The 18302-nt window shown below is 37.6% G+C and overlaps 1 protein-coding gene across 1 annotated transcript in view; it reads left to right on the top strand.

The window, feature by feature from the left end:
- Positions 1 to 18302, top strand: part of PLSCR1 (phospholipid scramblase 1) — a 431180-nt gene that overhangs the window by 179444 nt on the left and 233434 nt on the right. The gene's annotated exons all lie outside the window — the stretch shown is intronic.

Genomic DNA, 18302 nt, shown 5'->3' with positions numbered 1-18302 from the left:
GAAAGAAATAAATGAGAATGAGCCCTGTGCTGTATTATTTATGTGAGAAATTCAGCATTGGAGGGAAAGAAACATTGGTGATTGGCTGCAAATGTTACCACAACAATCTAGCTGTGTATTCGCCAAGCGAAAGTTATTAGTGTTGGAAAGTGAACTGCGACGTAGGGGGAAAGCTAGTGGGTTCTTAACTGTTTTTCCCTCCTGCTTTGGTTATCACAGATGTTAGTCACATCGCATAATGCACTCCTGGAAGGCACTCAGTTACTGCAGTGATGAGGGCACTATAAGAACTTGTATACAATAGAAAAACTGTAAGCAGTGGTGTCCTGTGAGGATGAATTCAGGGAAGATGATGCCTCAGGGCAATGTAAGCTAGTGGGTGGTTTCACTAGCCAAGGAAATGGAAATAAAGCTCAAAGCCTCAGTTCTTTAAAGACTTTTTTTTTTTTTCCCTTGCCTTTCTTTTTTATTACTGAACAATCAGGAAAATAAAAAGCATACCAGCTTGAAAGTGCCTTGGAGACCTTCCACTGACCAAGAGCGAGGGGCCACCTTGTCACCAGGTGCTTTTGGGCATCACCTCTTCTGTTTTTCTTTTCTGCCTCAAGTAGACTGGTGGCGACATAGGACATATTAACCTGCTGTCACCGATAGTGTCTCTACCTTGTACAAATCAGTTATCAAAGACAAAAAAAAAAAAAAGACTACATTATACTCCTAACCTAACGATAGCCTGTTGAAAGACTGATTTTCTTCCTCCCCACTCTCCAGAAACGCTTGGGTTCTCCTCTCCAGTGAATCTTCAGAGTCAAATAGGTCCAAACGGGTGCTTTATCTCAGCAGGGTAGATGTGCCGCCATTGCAAACCACAGCAGCAGTGATTGCTCTGTGGTACGGGTCAAATTCCAGGTGCCTAATGAGAGCGATGGGAGGCACAGAGCACAGAGCTGGCCGGGAAAAAGGGCTGCACTAGTTTGGACATTAAGCACAGGTGACTCCTCCTGAAATCAATGGGAGGCAAAGGCCTCTCAGCACTGGAAATGGAAATGTAATTTATCTCTGAAGTTTAACTTTACAGAGCAGCTGCAGAGATGTCTTCCTCTGAACATAAATCCCTGCGTCTTAACTGCATTTAAGGCAGATGGAAAGAAATAAGCACATCCAATTCTAGTCACTAGGTAATTCTAGGTGGCTCTAGATAATTGGAGGCAATTATACTGATATGAAATGAATTTTGTTCTTGCTGTCTAAAATCAAGGACTTGCTTATGGGAGCAACCACAGTAATAGGAAACCTTAAAAGCTAATTAATGCACTCAGTGAAATATCCCTTAAGAATAGCAGGGCCAAGAACAGAATCATGGAGTCTTAATTCCCATTCCTTTCCAATCATCAAGCACACTTGCAATTTAAAGTTCAGACTGAAAATGTTAAAAAAAAAAAAAGTACTGTGGCTATTTTTAAATAGGACAATGGCAATTTAGTTCTACCATTGACATACTAGTAAAATGGTGATGAAACCACTGAAATGATTTTTCATCAAACCATTATTATTTTGAGCAAGATATGCAGAAATTATTTGGATACATTAGAGTATCAGAGTGTGAAACATGATGAATCTTATCTACTCTATGTCAGATAAACATGAATTATGGGCAAGATATAAAAATATAGTTCTCTAGATAAAGTTCACAATTCTGCAAGAATAGCATAGGTGATAAGTAAACCTTTTTTAGATTGAAAAATACCTAAGTCCTTGACTTATTGTCATGAATATAGAAGAAGAAATGTGATAACATTTGTGATAGTCCCATACTGCGGGACTTGAGAGAGTTTTCAAGTTCATAAATATGTTAAATGCTTCCTTCTTTGCTATTGTATCAAGTAATAAGCGTGAAAATGCACCATGTTGGATCTTCAATGGCTGACATTCATTCAGCCAAGTCTACTGCTTGCTGTATAAATTATGTATGTACATTAAAATATCATTTGTTGAATCTACACAAACAAAAAGATGCATTCTGCAGTGCAAGTGATGCTGAAAAAGATGGTATTATGTTTAAATATATTTTTGTTTTACCTGAGTATGGGATTCAGTGACCACATCCTCACTAGGTGTAATCTAGTTTTGATGGATTTGAGAGAATCTGGTCCCCAACACTTTAGTGCTATGTTGGGTAGTCAATTGTATTTACTGTTCTGGGCTGGCAGTTGCACCTTTTGGGGATGAATATTAATTCTCCTCTTAGCATAAGTGTGTTTAGAATATTCCCTTTGTTCTGTTGCCCAGATGTGTCTCATGTCATCAGCAGATGAACTGAACAGCAGTGGTTTGACACACTCAGCAGCTGATTAGGAGTGCTGGTTTGAGTAGACTGTTATGAAGTAATTTGTGTAGATGCAGCAGAGCTGTTACAGTTGAGCCATAGTGAAAGGATAGTAAAGCATCTCACGTGTGTGTACCTGGGTATGCATGCTTATAGGGTTGAGCTCCCACTGTTAGACTTGCAATATGCTTTGGGCAGTCAAATAGGCACAGGAGACTATGGTGGCACCAAAAGGGTGCTTTTAGAAGGGGGAGTGATCAGTGTGGAGAAAGCAGTGGCAAATTTCTCCTGATATGGATTAGAATGAGTGAGATGCAATTTCTGGGACAGCTGTCATACTGAAGCTGCCATTTGACCGTGTGAGAGGAGGACAAACTTCCAGCTGGTGTTTTCTGGATCAGCCTCCTTCAGGTGGAGAGAAGGAAGGCAGCGGTTGGTGCATCAGATGGATTAAAATGGCAAGTGGCATCCCACAGCTTGTTTGCCCTTGTGTCAGGTACATAGGCCAGGGTCCTCTGACTGCTGCCTGCATCAATAAGAGGAAAGCCATGAAAGGGAACAAAGCTCATTCATAAAACTGCATGTGAAATGTATGATCAGGTGTTAGACAGTTACGACCATTTGTCTGAGGTGTTCAGTTGATCACTTTGAAATCTCAGTTTTTTAAAGGTATTTACTTCTTCTGTTGCCCCTCTAAGAGCGTTTTCCTTTCATTTCTCATTCTGTGATAAACAAATACAAAATAGCAACTAGGGAAAGAACCAATACTTTAGCTCGTGGTCTCCTGCAGCAACCTCTGATATAAGTGAGCCCAATTTTGTGCCCGTAATTACAAGTGGGCCCAACTGTTTGAACTTGCAATTGCACCCATTTAGAAGCATTGCAATTGGGCTGTTAGTCTTCTAAATGGGAACAATTGCAAGCTACAAATAACTACTCCAGCATTTAATTGCAGATGTAAAATGATTCCTACAATATTGGAGGTCAGGTAGAAGCTCAGCTGAAAAGAGAACAAAACAAACGGAGCCTATTTGGGCAGTGTGGTGGAGGCATGAACTTTACTGGTCGATAAATCTCTCAGTGGACTACAAATGGTTGCAAAAATTGAAAGTCATGTGTGTTTGCCAGGAGAGAAAAACACTGCCTAGGATACAGTGCTGTGCTGCACCAGTACAGCAGGCAGGTAGGCAGACTGCATAGGAGTTGTCCAAAAAGCAGCCACTGGTATTTCAGCCATTGGAATGATGTTTGAGAAACAGTTTAGTAAGGTCACATTCCAGCCAACAGCATACTAGTAAAGAGCAAATAAATTTGGCTTATGTTCAACAGAGGAAACTTTCATGGCACAGTCAAATTTGATACATAAACTGTTTTTGAACTTCAAAGTAGAAGTACCGCTACCCTTTTCAAAACATTGCCTTAAGATTGTCACTGCTTTTCTGAAGATATACGAAGACTGATATCTGCTTTTTTTTTTCTTCTCATTTTTATGAGGAATCTTAATTACAGAACCAAATAACATTTTTAAACTACATTTAAATACACATCTGTACTGGGGCATAGGATTATAATAGTTGAAATTTTCTTTGATAATTCTTGTTCATTGTGTTTTTATCATGTATCCGATGTCCCACAAATAATTTTTCTGAAAGAGTGACTGATATCAATGGTGACAGAATGTAAACGTGAATTCAGTGTTGAAGTATTTTTTTTTACTGCAAATTGAAGAGTTCTCATTTTTCGTTCGGTATGAAACTATGGTGGTTTCAATGTAAGCTTTGAAATGTTAAGCAGGTCTTTTGTCAGCTGAAGGACAGAATATTGAGAGGTTGTTGTAATGATTCTCTAAATAGCTACTAATAGCAAATGAATTGCAGAGAATCTAGTGTTCTTCCTGTAAACTTTACATATGTAGAAAAATTTGGCTGGTAATATATGATTTACTTTGTCAGTTATACTTCAATTGATGCTACAAATAACCAAAGATAGACTGCTGTCTGACAAATTAAAATGAAATAATTAAATTTTATGTTAGCAGAGGTTTAGTTACAGTCTGAGGCTAATGCCAGTCCTGTGCAGAAGTAAGGAAAGGTGCATCTTTGTAACACCATTGTGAACAATAGAATTTGAATTTCAGAGGGGGTTTTTGACCCACTGCTGGGAAGAGCAGGAATTAAACAGGAGAAGTTGCCATCTTTCAGAAACTAGAATTGATCCATAAATCTTCCAGCAGGTGCCGGTACCTGTTCAGCTGTTCTGATGTTTGCGTATTCTGTCTTGGAGCACATTAGCTCTGCCATCAAAATTGGTTGTCCCAGCTAACAACATGGTCAGACAGTTTCCCAGGTCAGTCAAGAATATGCTTCCTCTGGGATGACAAAGTTCTTCTGAGAAATGAATCCCACTGTTGATGAGATTATATCCTTATCATGCACTTTTAGTCTTGGTCCAGTTTGTGATTACAGGTGCACTCCTTCTGGTTGTATTTACGGATGTATATGTGAAAAGAAATTATATGAGTGATTCTGCATGCATGTAAAATATAAATATAATTTGTATGTAAATATATAAAAATAAATGCCAACACATTATGTTTGGTTCTCCATTTAGCCATGTGCCTGTGCTGTGTGCCAGGGAAGGCAGTAGTTCTGTCCTGACCGCCTTGTGGGCTCCCAGACTGCAGTGAGAAGGGCACCAGCAGGGAGCCTGACCCTCTCCTTGCCCCACAGTGTGTGGGCCTGGGGCACCAGTGAGGAGGTTGCCCCAACTGAGGAGTAATTTTTCTGGGTTTGTGAAAATGTTAATACTAACTTTTGGCTGTTGTGCTCTTCACATTTCTCAACTAATGGAATATGTAGGGGATGCACGTTTGCTGGCAATGCATTATGGTTTAATTAAGCTGATTTCAGTTGGACTATTTTGTGCACTTTATGGCAAGTAGCTTACTTTATTATTTATTTTTTTAAGGAAACTGAAAGGGATTGTTATAATGTAGAAATATTATGCAGAAGTATTCTCAGGGGTAGCTGTTTTTTTTACCCAGTTTTAGCAAAAAAGCAAACACGTTATTGTGCTAAATCACAGATATGATTCTGTCCCAGCAAACTGAAGGGGACTTTGGCCAGTATGTTATATAAGAAAAGCCTAAAACAACATCCCTCATGTACTGATGAGTGTGTTACCATTTGTATGTAGCACATCACAATGGTGAGCACTGACTCTAAATATATTTTTTCAGGGTTTTAAATATAACTTTCTTTCCTTCCTCCTTCTTTTTTTTCCAAGCTGTTATGAAGTTTGTCTAAATAATGTGCAGTCTGCTTTTCTTAGGTAAACATTTTCCAGTGTGTTCATTAATGGCTATAAAGCAAATCCCAGTGCAAGCTTATCTTTTATGTTCTCCCCTCCTTCTGTCTACATTTCTGAGAACACTGATGCTGGAACCAATACAAACCTTCCCAGCTGTCTCCAAAATTAGTACTGAGAAAAATAAACTGTTCTTCAAAGTAATAATTTCATACAACTAAATAAATAAATATTGTCAACACTAGGTCAAAAATACAAGTAAATTACATCAAATTCACTTCATAAGATGGATTGTATGAATGCATTTCAGTTCCTCTCTCATCATTCTCCTTTTATATTTTTAGACAGTCTTTATGTGAATACAATGACTCCAATATCAAACATTTTAAATGATGCTTGAAATATCAGTCACTTGACTTTGATGTCACACACAATTAAATTCAACCCATCTTCTCTCAGTTAATAACAGCAATCTCACCAAGTCTAGTGCCTAATTAATATAAGCTATTTGTCATGTAGAGGTGACACATGTATATCAGAAAGCTTGAAATATTGTTTTGTGCTGCAGTATAGCCAGCCAGCCTTGCAATATAGGAACTGTCTTATGTATGATTGTCTTTAAAGATTTCAAAAGGCCTCAGATTTTGGTGTGCTCAAGCTGGGACTCGACAGTGCATAGAAGGTGCTACTGATGTGCTGGTTCCCTTTAGGCTGCTAAATAGCAAGGTTTTTAGAGAGAAATGCTGCTGGAATTGAAAGGTTCATACCTGATCATTCATTTAGGTGATCGGCAGAATTATGAATACATCGTGCCAGTGGTAATTTGCTTAACCTGCAGTTTTTAAGCTATGTGATAGAATACACAATCATACATTTTATTATTGTTGTGTAAGCGTTTTTTTCTAGTACTTATGCTCAGCACTTTTTAATAGTGTATCTCAACCAGTATTGCTGTTGCTAAACAAATGAGCTTGTCTACCTCTTGTTAATGATCAATTTGTAATAAATAACTGTATAATAAGGTTAGCCTAATCCTGCCTGTCTTACTTAGGTAAAGGTTCTGTCTACTATGCTGAGTGTTTTGCCTGCATTAAAGCAGGAGCTTTGGGACCAAAAATTGCCAACATCGTTAGTTGCAGTAAATTAAGGATAATTTGTTATTGAACTCTTCCTGTGAATAAAGCATGACAGATAAACCCACAAAGTAAGAAAAGGCAGGAAATGTTAGTTACTCATGGATTAGTAACCATAGTAATATCTATGGATTTTTAGTGCATTATTTTTTCAGCAAGTGTGTGAAATTTTTTTTTTAAAATTATTATTATTATATGCATTTTTGCTTCTTTTAGATAGTAGCAGTAGGGTATTTTGTAAATGACAAAAACCACCCACAGCACTCTTGGGCTTTTTTCAGTCCATAAGTGAACATGAGAAGTGCTGCCACAAAAGCTCTTCTCAACAGTCAGAAGAAACACTGCCAAAAAGTAGGGAACATCTGATGCAGAATTCAAAACCATACAGTCTCTGGAGTCCTCTCTCTACTCACAGCTAATGTAGCATGCATGCTGGTAATCATGATGCTATTCTAACTCCATGTGTACTTCCATCTCTAGTTTACCTTAGCAGAATTTCTTAAACAATCCAGCAGATCTGGTTGTAGGTCCAGGGTTGGGGATTTTTCTTCCCTCAAATCTACCCCTCACTATCCCTCTGTTAAGACTGACTCCAAGAGCATGAAGCACAGGGAAACCTAAAGCAATTTCAGGTCTGGACATTGTAATACTGAGATAAGCTCTTCTTCATTTCTACATAGCATTTTAGGGGACAGAATGATGTACAGTAAGGAGTAAGAGACATTTACATGAAAATAAATTGAATTTCCCTTTGCTGCTTAAGCAAATGTGAAAGATTAATTTCACATCTTGTTAAACATATGCATATTCACATTTAAGGCCATTAAAATATGAGTCTGGATCAAGGTGAGACTAAGTAATAAGACAGATCTACTTGTGGAAGAGCAGAGAATGCCCCAATTCCTGCACAACTGGGGGAGAATGTGCTATTTGATCTCAGTGACAATCTCACAAATTGGCCCATAACACATTTATGGTAGGAGTGTTTTTCTCAGCTGTGATATCTGTAGACACCTGAGTCACACATACTGTAAAGAAAACTTAATTGAAAACAATGAATATGAAAATGATTTAAGGGTTGTTGTGGATAAATACGTGTGTTCTTGAGATATGCTAGTTAAGAAGATTAATGTGGTAGTAGATGGTGGTAGTAGTAGTAGCATGTTGATCCCATTATGCCAGACACATCATAAAGAGCTAGCTGTAAGGGGTTTACAGTCAGTGCTTAAACTGAGCAGCAGGTAGGGAGTACAAGCACAGTGTGCGATGTGAGATGGAGTGGTTGGACACTGAAGGTGGGCAGTTTAAGATTAGTTTTCAGGTGGATGTTTTTGACAGAGAAATTATTCAGCTCCTGGAACAGTGAATGCAGACTTGCAGGAAATACTACTTTGCCTGAGATTTGGGCAAGTCTGGATAACTTTCTAAAGGACAGGTTTTGATACCCTTAGTACTGCAACCTCTACAAGTCAAGTGTGTTCTGTCCATTACTAGTTTTTCTATTACCTAATCCATTGGCTATCTTATTCCCTCAGACACTTCAGTGAAACTGCATTGTAAATACTTCTCTTGATAATTACAATCCAGTCCCAGGATTAGAAATTACTTGAAGGTGAATAGAAAAGGCCTATTGAGTAATTTACTGGAGCTGGAATGGTCTGGGATTTTGAAAATTTTATAGATCAAAGCATATCACGTGGGTAAATTGCAAAGCAACTCAGTTGTGGGAATAAAGTGGCAAGTTGCGTGTAGTGGTCCCTGACCAAAACTGGAACGTGATGTACTGGTCACGCCACTGATATTCTGTATATTGTAGAGTGTTATTGTTCTCTCTTACAAGCTGCAGAACTGCTTATGGTGTATCTTCATTCTTATGAACTTTACCAAGCATTGTCTTTTTATACAGGGTTTTTTTTTGTTAACTTTCATCAAATTATGCTTCAGTTATCTAATAGACAAAAACCAATATCCCTGATGGTCTGTTAGCTCCTTCTTGCTACAAAGCTTCTAAGGGCTGAAGTGCTGGCTGCGAGCCACCCTGGCAGGCATCCAGGCACGGGCTGGCCAGCTGGCTGTGGCGGTGTCTCCTCTGGAGGTGGAATGGAGGGGCCTCTGCACAAAGGCTCCAAAGAGCGCTGGAGTGGCCATTTGGAAGGCCAAGGCAGCGCAATATTGCATTTACTCGGATACAGACAAGCAGTAGTTCATACCATATGCATTTGTGGAGAGCTGTGTGCTGTCTGTCTCAGCAACTGCACGGCTTATGAGCGATTTGTGACGCTGTTATTCATTCAAGGTGCAAAATTTGTCCAGTGCTGTGCAGATGCTCATAGTAAATCCCATGTATTTTTCCTTAAAAAAAAATAACAACGAAAGAGAGGCTGTGTTTTGTCTTATCCTTCGATGTAGCAGATGTGAATGTCTAGCCTGGCACACACTATGGTGTGATAGAAGTTGGAAGCACAGATCAGGCTGCTGTTTTGCACCAAGCATTTGTGACAGTGCTGAGGGAGCCCGGAGGGTTGGCTCTCCCTTGCCCTCATCAACTCCTGCCCCTGCTGCAGCGCAGCACCCCACCAGGTGCCCAAAATTGCAGTGCAGGTGCTCAATGTGCTGTGAATGGTTCTGTCCTTCAAACATGGTGTGCGATTTTCTGGCATCCGTCAGGGAAAAATCAGCGTAAGCAGATCAGGATCCAGCTACCTGAGGCTCTGCTGTTTGTTCATTAGCTCAGTCCCTGTATGTCACGTCTGTGCACATTAGGGTGATGGTATGGGTCTACAGTTTGTGGAAGCATGGCTTTGATTCCAACTGAAGTGTTGATGTGCTGTTTCACATGGCTCTCAGGATTTTGTTTCCTGAATGGGGTGTGATGTGACCTACTCACAGCACATTGCTCTGTATTTATAAAGCATGTGAGAACTTCTGCTCAAGTCTCCCAGAACAAGTCTTGTTTTGATCTCTTTAAAAGAACAAATGTGTTTTATTAACCGGTGTACTTGTAAGCCATGTATCCCCAGTGCCAAATGCAATCAGACAGAGATAAGTGTCCAAGGAGAGCCTTCTTTCACAACCTAACGCTGCAAATTCATCTTGATGTTTGCCCATTTAGAGCTCTGTTCTATAGGGTTTGGGTTGTAGTCAGGCTAATGACATATACTGAAAAATCACTTGACTTGGGTATTGCAGTGCTAAAGAAGTGTTTTGAAGATAAGGTGCTAAAGCACACTGACTGTAAGGAAAAACAATAAGTCCTGCAGAGGCCATTACAAAAGCTCACTATTTGACACTTAATGAGTCACATGCAACACAGCTATCCCCTTTGCTTCCTAAAGAGAAATGAATGTCGTGAAGTTAAATGCAGGCTATCAGATGTATTTTGATTGTCTGGATGTGTTTGTAACTTGAATGTATATTTACAGCTATTAGACTTTCCTGCTAATGGCTGATGCAGCAGAGTAAGATAAACACAGAGACAGAAAGAAGGGCTGTCTTGCTGTACTTAGTATAAATGAAAAGTGCATCACTGACTGCACCTCTCTGAGTAAATTTGCGTTCCTCTTCTGCTTTAAGCAGGTTTCTCTGAAGGTGGAGAGCTTCTCAGATTCAGGCCCCATGCAACTTATAAACAAGTTTGATATTGCCTTGGAGATGAAACACAACACTCTGCCCTGTAACAAAGGACCATCCTTCAAGTGGTTGCCACTGCAACCAGAGAGAAATCAGAGAGAGCAGCAGCGGCTGATCTGTGAGGGATCTTCCACAGCAGTGTTTTCCCACTCCAGTGTTGTCTTTTAGTGTCCTCTAGTTGGTGTTGGTGGCAGTGGAGACTCTTCTGGTATATGAACTGGGAGAGCCCTGGGCTCCAGAGGAATAACACTGGCTACTGGCCATGTGCAAATATGCTGGGTCAGTGATCTGTTCTCCATGAACCAAAAGTAAGCAAGAATGTCACTTCTGTTCCTTTATGAGCCACTTTAAAGATGAAGAATATTTTCTTTCCAGTGTTTCCATGTATTAGATTGGGAAAGTTATCAGAATTAAACACGCCACAGTGGGTAGATGCTTTGTTTTTAGCCAAATGCGTTTCCATAAAGTGATGAATTAATGAAATGAAATAGTGAGGATTGTATTGTAGTACCAGAACAATGGGAGATCCATAAAATGATCTGCTTGTAAATAATTTGTGATATTTGCGATGTGAAATGCTATAAATGAGTCCTATTTTCTGTAATAAGCACTATTTTTTTTAGGGAAAAAAAAGTGCAGAGTTGAACTGTCAGAATGTTACGAAACATTGAACAAATATAAACGTAATTCTTAGCACTTTGTTTCCACTTTTATTGTAATGTGCAAAAAAAAAAATCGAAGGCATTCTTTTTCAAATGAAATTTGTCATATCTCTAGTGTTTATTTTATGAGTGTTTTACACTATAATGAATGCAGAATGATTGTGCAAGATTGAAAATGTGATCTTTCATGTAATATTTTCCAGGGAGAGCCGTAGCGTGATACAGTTGTGAGTGTCTCATTGGACATGTGAAAAAATATCACTAAGCAGTTAAATGGCTTCAGATTTCCTGAAACAGAGTATTAGAACTAGTTTTGTTAATAAAGCAGTGAAATGCTTTTTCAGTTTCTAAGATGAGGTAGGGATTTTCGAAATAATATTATGAAGTGTCCCTGATACATTTTTTTTCCATCAAAATGAAGATTTCTTGAAATAAATGTTTTAAAGTGCATTGATTTGAATGAAAAAGTTATGGTGAAAAGAACTCTGCATATGTGCATTTTGGAGGAGGGGTAGTGAAAGCATACTCCCAGAATATCCCTGTTTGGGGAGTTCTCTTAATATTGCAGCAGTGATGATCAGAAGAATGAAGTTGTCCCTTTTCAGGTGAATACATCGGCATTTGATGATGACAGTTTTGGAGATATTATGAGGCAGATGCCTCTATTAGAAAATGAAAACAAATTTTAAAATCTCACAATTTGTGCCTTACAGTTAAATTAATAGCATCAATCAAATGAAAGGAGGCTGCTCCTCATAGTGTCCTACTCCCGCTGAATTCAGAATAAATGCATATTAGGGGGTCTAAAAAGATAATGAAATGACAGCATAAAATATGTTTTTCTCTCACGGAAATGGGGAAACGTGGCCCATAGTGGAGCTTACTGGAAGTGGGGCCAGTGTGACTCCAGCAGCGTGCATGTTGGTGAGCCTACCCACAGCTCATTAAAGGATCAGGGCCGGGCTTAGGAAACTAAATCCTTATCTTAGCAATGTTATGTGTAGTACTTTAAATCAGGAGAACTTTGTTTCTTGGCTGATGAAACAAAGCTTGGATCCAGCTACCTAGGGTTTGATTCTGCATTTCTTGCACATCAAGGAATTTAGCTTTACAGGGAATTTTAAGCTTTGAAAGAAATCCTGGATTAAGCTCCTGAATGATTAAAATTTAAGTGCTGTCACATTTTTACATATAAAGTAAAAATAAAATAAAAATTAACATTTAAAAAAATAATACCCACAGTCTCCAGGACCTGAGGCGGACTTAGTGCATTGTAATGGAAATTTCAGTCCCATGTGCCAGAGGAACTGCAGCGCAGCAACTTTTTTAAATAGCCATAATGACGCTGTTGCTGATGTGAAGGGAAAATAACACAAACCCTTTCATTCCTTAACAAGTTTAGTGAAGTTCAAGTATGTGTAGTAGAGTAATATCTTGTTAATTTTAAATATGTTTGAAGATTTTTGATGGCTATATGAAAAGAAAGAAAATAACTGTTTTCTTTCTGAGCATGGAACATTCTGACAGCAGACTAAATTTTGGCCAAACAAAAGAAATCACAAACCTTGTGGAAACAAGGAATTCATTCCAAAATATTCATATCCTCAGAAATAACTATATAAAAAATTATAAAAACATCTGATGGTTTGGTTTCATTATCTACGTGGTCCAGTGCAACATATTATTATATAAGGCCTAGTTTTACTTAATTATTCATCCCCCCCCCCCCAAAAAAAAAAAGTTGTAATGTACAGGAGCAGTTTTATTTATTTTGCAGCTCAGTGATTTTTTTTAATTGCTGAGGTAGTAATTTTGAGCAGTGATCCATACTGTAGATAGATTCAGTAGAAAACTTCTAAAAAGTCAGTTTTAATTTGTAATGTGCTTATTCTTTCATACTAAAGCCATCTTGAATAGGGTAACTATTTTGATTTGATATCAAAATACTAAAAGCAAAAATCAAGCTTTTAAAATGATATAACAGATAGAAAATGATGACATAGATGTGATACTTTTCTGATTTAGCTTTTTTAATTTGGTAGTACCAAAATACCTTAAGAAAGTCCAAACTAGAACCCTGAGAAAGCAGTCAAATCATGTAAGGTTCACAGTAGAAAGCAAAACCTTTTGGAATAATAATAATAAACTTACAGTATTTATGATGTTGAGAAGTCCTTTTTGTAGGTTACAGAACAAATGAAGTCTTAAGTTGTCTCTTCTGATTTTGATGGTAACAAAAGCAACCATTTCAGAAATATAGTGGTGTTAGAGCAATCAAAGAGACTGCTTTCTTACCATAATGTTAGCATCATCTCAGCATGTGGTGCCAGAAAGGTTCTCTTTCTGCAGCATACCACTAATCCCGCATTGTCTTTATTATCTTTATTTTCTGATGCTTGCCTATGCTGATCATTCAGACAGCAAAGATTCAGGATGGAATGCTGAGGTCTTCAAATTCTGATAAATTATAGTAATATTAGGATACTCTATAAACTCTTAAGCATCCTGTGAATTCCAGGTTGCAGTCACCCAATGATATATGTTAGTATATAGATGTGTTCTAATACGAAAAAAATTTTTACTCTTCTATCACATAGGAAGTAGCAGTGATTTATTGCTCCCCAGTAACAAGAAAATTTCATTTCTGGAATGCATGTTTATGGATATCTTTTTATAAAAGCTGATTGTACAAGTGCCCATCCCCCTTTTTGGCTGTAACAAAAATGCATGCATGAAGTACGTATGTCTGTATTTCTCAGAGCCTGTTAAAATGAATTGCAGATATACACCATAATTGATTGGGTTAAGTAACAGTTAAGCTGTTACTGGGATGTAGAATTGTGATTTGTGCTCTAAATTAATTTTAGACAAGAGATAAGATAAACTCAGACCACACTGACTCTTTGTTAACACAAAAGCACCTGAATATTTTTTATTGCCTACAGTATTGCACCCTATAGATCTGGCTGTGAAAAATATGTTATGAAATGTAGCATATAACCTGTAAGCAACTAAGTAGTTGGAAGTGAACGTCTTTTCAGAAATTGAATATGAAAAACACTGTGAGTCCTATTACGTCATCTTTACATTGATGCTTTCTCATGTGAGTATTTCTGTTGAAGTTATTTCACATACCTCCCAAAATGACTCTTTCAAAATAATTACAAAATCATTTTCAACAGTGAATAAATGTGTAAAGGCTCACCAGTGATTTTAAGGGCTGAAAAAAAGGACCTTTTGTGTTCGATAATTTCATTGCTTCGCGCTCATAAGTGATTAACTCCCCAATGAGATCTGATTGCTTTTTGTATTCAGACCAAAGAAGAAACGTAAAATGAGCAAAATATTGTATTTTGAGTGCTGACTACACGACATGCTTAACATGTGCTTTCTGGGACACTGCAATGACTTGTTACTAGCCATATTTGCTGCACATGTGCAACATGGTAGCCTGCCAAAACACACACAATAGTTACATGATGGGTCACTGAAAAAATAGATTTCAAAAGGAGTATCTGAATATTTAATTTACATACAGATATGGGACTTCATCTAAGACACTGTGATCTATTAAAGAAATCATAATATACATTTTATTAGAAACACACACTGCATAGAGTCTCAGTTCCTTCTTCCCTTCATGTAAATGAGAGCAAGTCTAGGATCTTATCATTATAAGATTGGTGTTTAGAACTGAGTACAGTTAACCAGGTGAAGGGTAGGTAGAAAGACAATGATAAGAAAACAATCTTTCTTCTCAGGTGGAAAGATGATGTAGATTTATCCTACAACAGAATGAATGAATACCCATATAATGGCTATCCTCTTGCCCTATCCTTCCAATGGTTCTTTTCTTTTGCTGCGCAGGAGGAAAACAGAAATATTTCAAAGTATGCCTCTGGGCTTGCCTTCCATGTGTGACCCTGATCAAATCCCATCTCTACCCTTGTACAGTGGAAGGAACGAGGGAAGAACCCTTGTTCTGTGGCTTCAGGACCCCTGTTGCATGGAAATAGGGCAGGATTAATATCTGACTGTATGTTGTGTGTCTGATCCAAGTGTCACGGCTGAAAGAAGTTCCTAGTAAGTGTACTGTAATAACAATGAGGAAAACTACTCAGAGAAGACACTGTGCCAAATCTGCCTAGTAAATAACTGTTTCACAAATCATCTACAAAATTAGCAGGGCACTGGAGGGTACAGCAGATCCTTTTGGACCATGTTTATTAGGTCACTTTTTCCAGTGGACACCTCAAATGAAACAAATGACCTCATCATCCCACTAAATGGAATGAGCGCAGTTGTTTTCAGGACCAATGGTTAGTGTGTTATACTAATAATTCACACACAATGACTTCAGTTAACTAAGTTTTTTTTGGTGAAACTATGGTTGTTTGTGGCTAGTCTTTAGTGAAAGTATCTCTCTATATATTCCTAATATGTCACCTGTGCTCTTTGTCTGCACTAGCATTGCAAGAAATGCACCTAAATTATTTAATGCACGTGTGCCTACGCAGCTCAGCATTTCTTCCTTTTGCTCTATCACAAGGCACAAACCTGTCTTAACTTGCAGGGTTGAGCAATGACCACCATTAGCTAGGTAGACATCAATTCTGGGATGTGATGTCTACCTTCTATCATAATCCAGTTTTCATTTTCAAAATAAGTAGGAGGAGCTCCTCAGTTTCTGCTCTCTAAGGGGTTAGGTGGCTGCTACACTGTGTTCCTTCTACTCTCTTCATTTGCTGTCATGTGCTGTTAAACTTCAATGCCCAAACACAATCTAAACAGAGAGGTGTACAAATTTTTGCTTGGGTTCCACTGCAGACTAATGGCTCTTCACTTTATGCCAGAGGTGGCCCTGATATAGCTGTCTTTAATTCTATTTCATGTTCTCTCCAGCAAAAACTGCAACCTCAACCCTTTTGCTCAGTTTTCTGTCCCTAGGAGCCCCATCTCCATATCTCCAATGGTGACCATGCAGATCCTCTGCATCGTGGTCCCCTGAACTCCCACTCAACCCAAAATGAAATTCTTTGTGTCTTCTCCATGTACAGCAGCTAATACTAGAGATCATAGGTAAATCATTTGAGCTCTCTAAGCAAAATGTCCACACGCAGTAACTTTAAGAACTGAATTTCCTTCTGAATTGGAATTTCTACAGTTTTTATTCTTTAAGACTAAAAATCTAAAAATGTATACTTTAGAACAGTTTCTGGAGGAAAAAAAGCTTTATTGGAACGTATGGAACAAGACATAATATTACTCGGGACATAATATTCTTGAATACTGATTTGTAAGTGAATGTATCAAATATGAAATTAATTAGAATAAGGTTGCATAAAAAAAATGAATTACAGGAATTTATTTTTGACTAGCAAGAAATCAGCAAGTGTCTGCATTCAGTCATACATTTTCAAGTACAGTTTGAAGTTAAAATAAAAATATTTAAAGTGTGATTGGGTGTGAGGGAAAAAAGTCTATTGGGTTTGTCATAATAATTGTGTATTTGATATATAAGTTAATAGCAAGACTGTTGACAGAGGAGAGATTGAAATTACTACTTGTCTATTAGGCCAAGGCCAGAAGTTGTTGCCTCAAACCACAATAATTGATTTACTAGTTTATATGTCTAATGGCCTTGCATTATTCTACTGTGTATTAGAATGGATGTTGCACTCACATCTTACCTGTGTTCTAGTGTACGTTGTGGTTTTATGTTTACAGTGGTGTAAAATAGGAACAACCACTAAAGTCAGTTGGTGGTATTTGAATAAATTGGGTGAAGTTCACAATCTCTGTGGCATGCTGTGGGACGCTGTTGGAAGTAGGAGAGGGATATTCAACCATAAGAGAAGCTTTCCTTCGGTCCTAAAAATACCTTTGAAAATATTTCTGAATTACAATTTTTAGGAACAAAGAAATAAAGCTAGTAGACAGTACCTTTAGGAAATTCCATGTGGTATGTTAGAGAATATTTTGTAAGGACTACTTAAACATAGATATAATTGTCTATGTATATTATAAGCTATTACATTTGATACAGGTATTTTGCTATATTGATGTGCAGAGTTCAATAACCAGACAGTGCTAATAGATGTAAAACAAAAATTTTTGACTACTGAGGAATGTAAATATATCTTTGAATGGACTTTCTGGATGATAGTTAATAAATTTCACATATATGTGTAGCTCACATTGAAGGGAAAGAAGTGCATTTAGAATAATATGGCTATTTCAGTGTTGTCAATGACTTTTACTGTTTAGAAGATAAGATAAACAGTAAATTTAATTTGCATAATTAAGTTAATCTTTTTAGATTTTAATGTAGTGTATCACGAGTTCCCAGGCTTGTAAATGAGGTTTTACTAGTAAAACTCTTATTGCTAGGACATTTCCCCTAGCATCAGTATTGACTGCAAACCTCATAGGTTCCTTTGTCTCAAGGCCAGTGGTATTTTACAGTTTTTTCTTCTATTGAGGGTTGCTTAAAAAATTGTAATAAAAAATACAACTTCTGTGTAACGGTTGAAAGTCTATCACTTTGCAGAAAAATAGACTGCACTTCTAAGGACCTTCAGCCATAAGGACTCTCTTGTAAAGATGCTGCCTTTAAAATGCAACTTTTTTGTTGGATGAACAGCCTAATGTTCCATGCATTGTACTAGTAGTAGCATTTTATGCAACATTGAAAGACTCAATTAATTTGCATAATTCCATGAGTATTACCATGACTTTAAGGTAGGTTAGCTTGATCAGGAGTCTAGCCTGCTCAATATATATGTTTGCCATTTTGACAAATTAATCATTTCTGAAAACAATTAATTATACTTATGACAAACTGAACCTTATACCCATGGGTCTTAAATTTTTATAGCAGAAATCTAATATTAATGTGTATAAGATCAGTGATTTAGTGAGTACCTTAACAGTCAACAATGCCTAAGGCTGAACAAAATTAATATTTTGTTTCCCATCTGGAGACTTCAGTAAAATTAATGAGGAAGGGTGCCTTTTGTAATACATAATAGAAATAAATTTGCAATATTTAACCCAGGAATTCTACTGACATCAGCAGTTAGATATTTGGTCTGTTTCCCAGACCAGTAAGTGAGCCATGCTGCTGCTTCATTGCTTTAAATATCAATATGGGTAATCCTAGCTTTATAGAGGACTTACAGTTTTTACCTTTACTGGCAAAGTTAGACAACTGGATTCATTTTCTTGTATGATGAAATTCCTAAT

The sequence above is a fragment of the Cyrtonyx montezumae genome, unplaced genomic scaffold (genome assembly GCF_038088225.1).
Source record: "Cyrtonyx montezumae isolate F1298 unplaced genomic scaffold, pur_monq_1.0 scaffold_5, whole genome shotgun sequence".
Classification (NCBI taxonomy): Eukaryota; Metazoa; Chordata; class Aves; order Galliformes; family Odontophoridae; genus Cyrtonyx; species Cyrtonyx montezumae.
The sequence above is the reverse complement of the archived record's forward strand: the minus strand, read 5'-3'. Positions and strand labels throughout refer to the sequence as shown.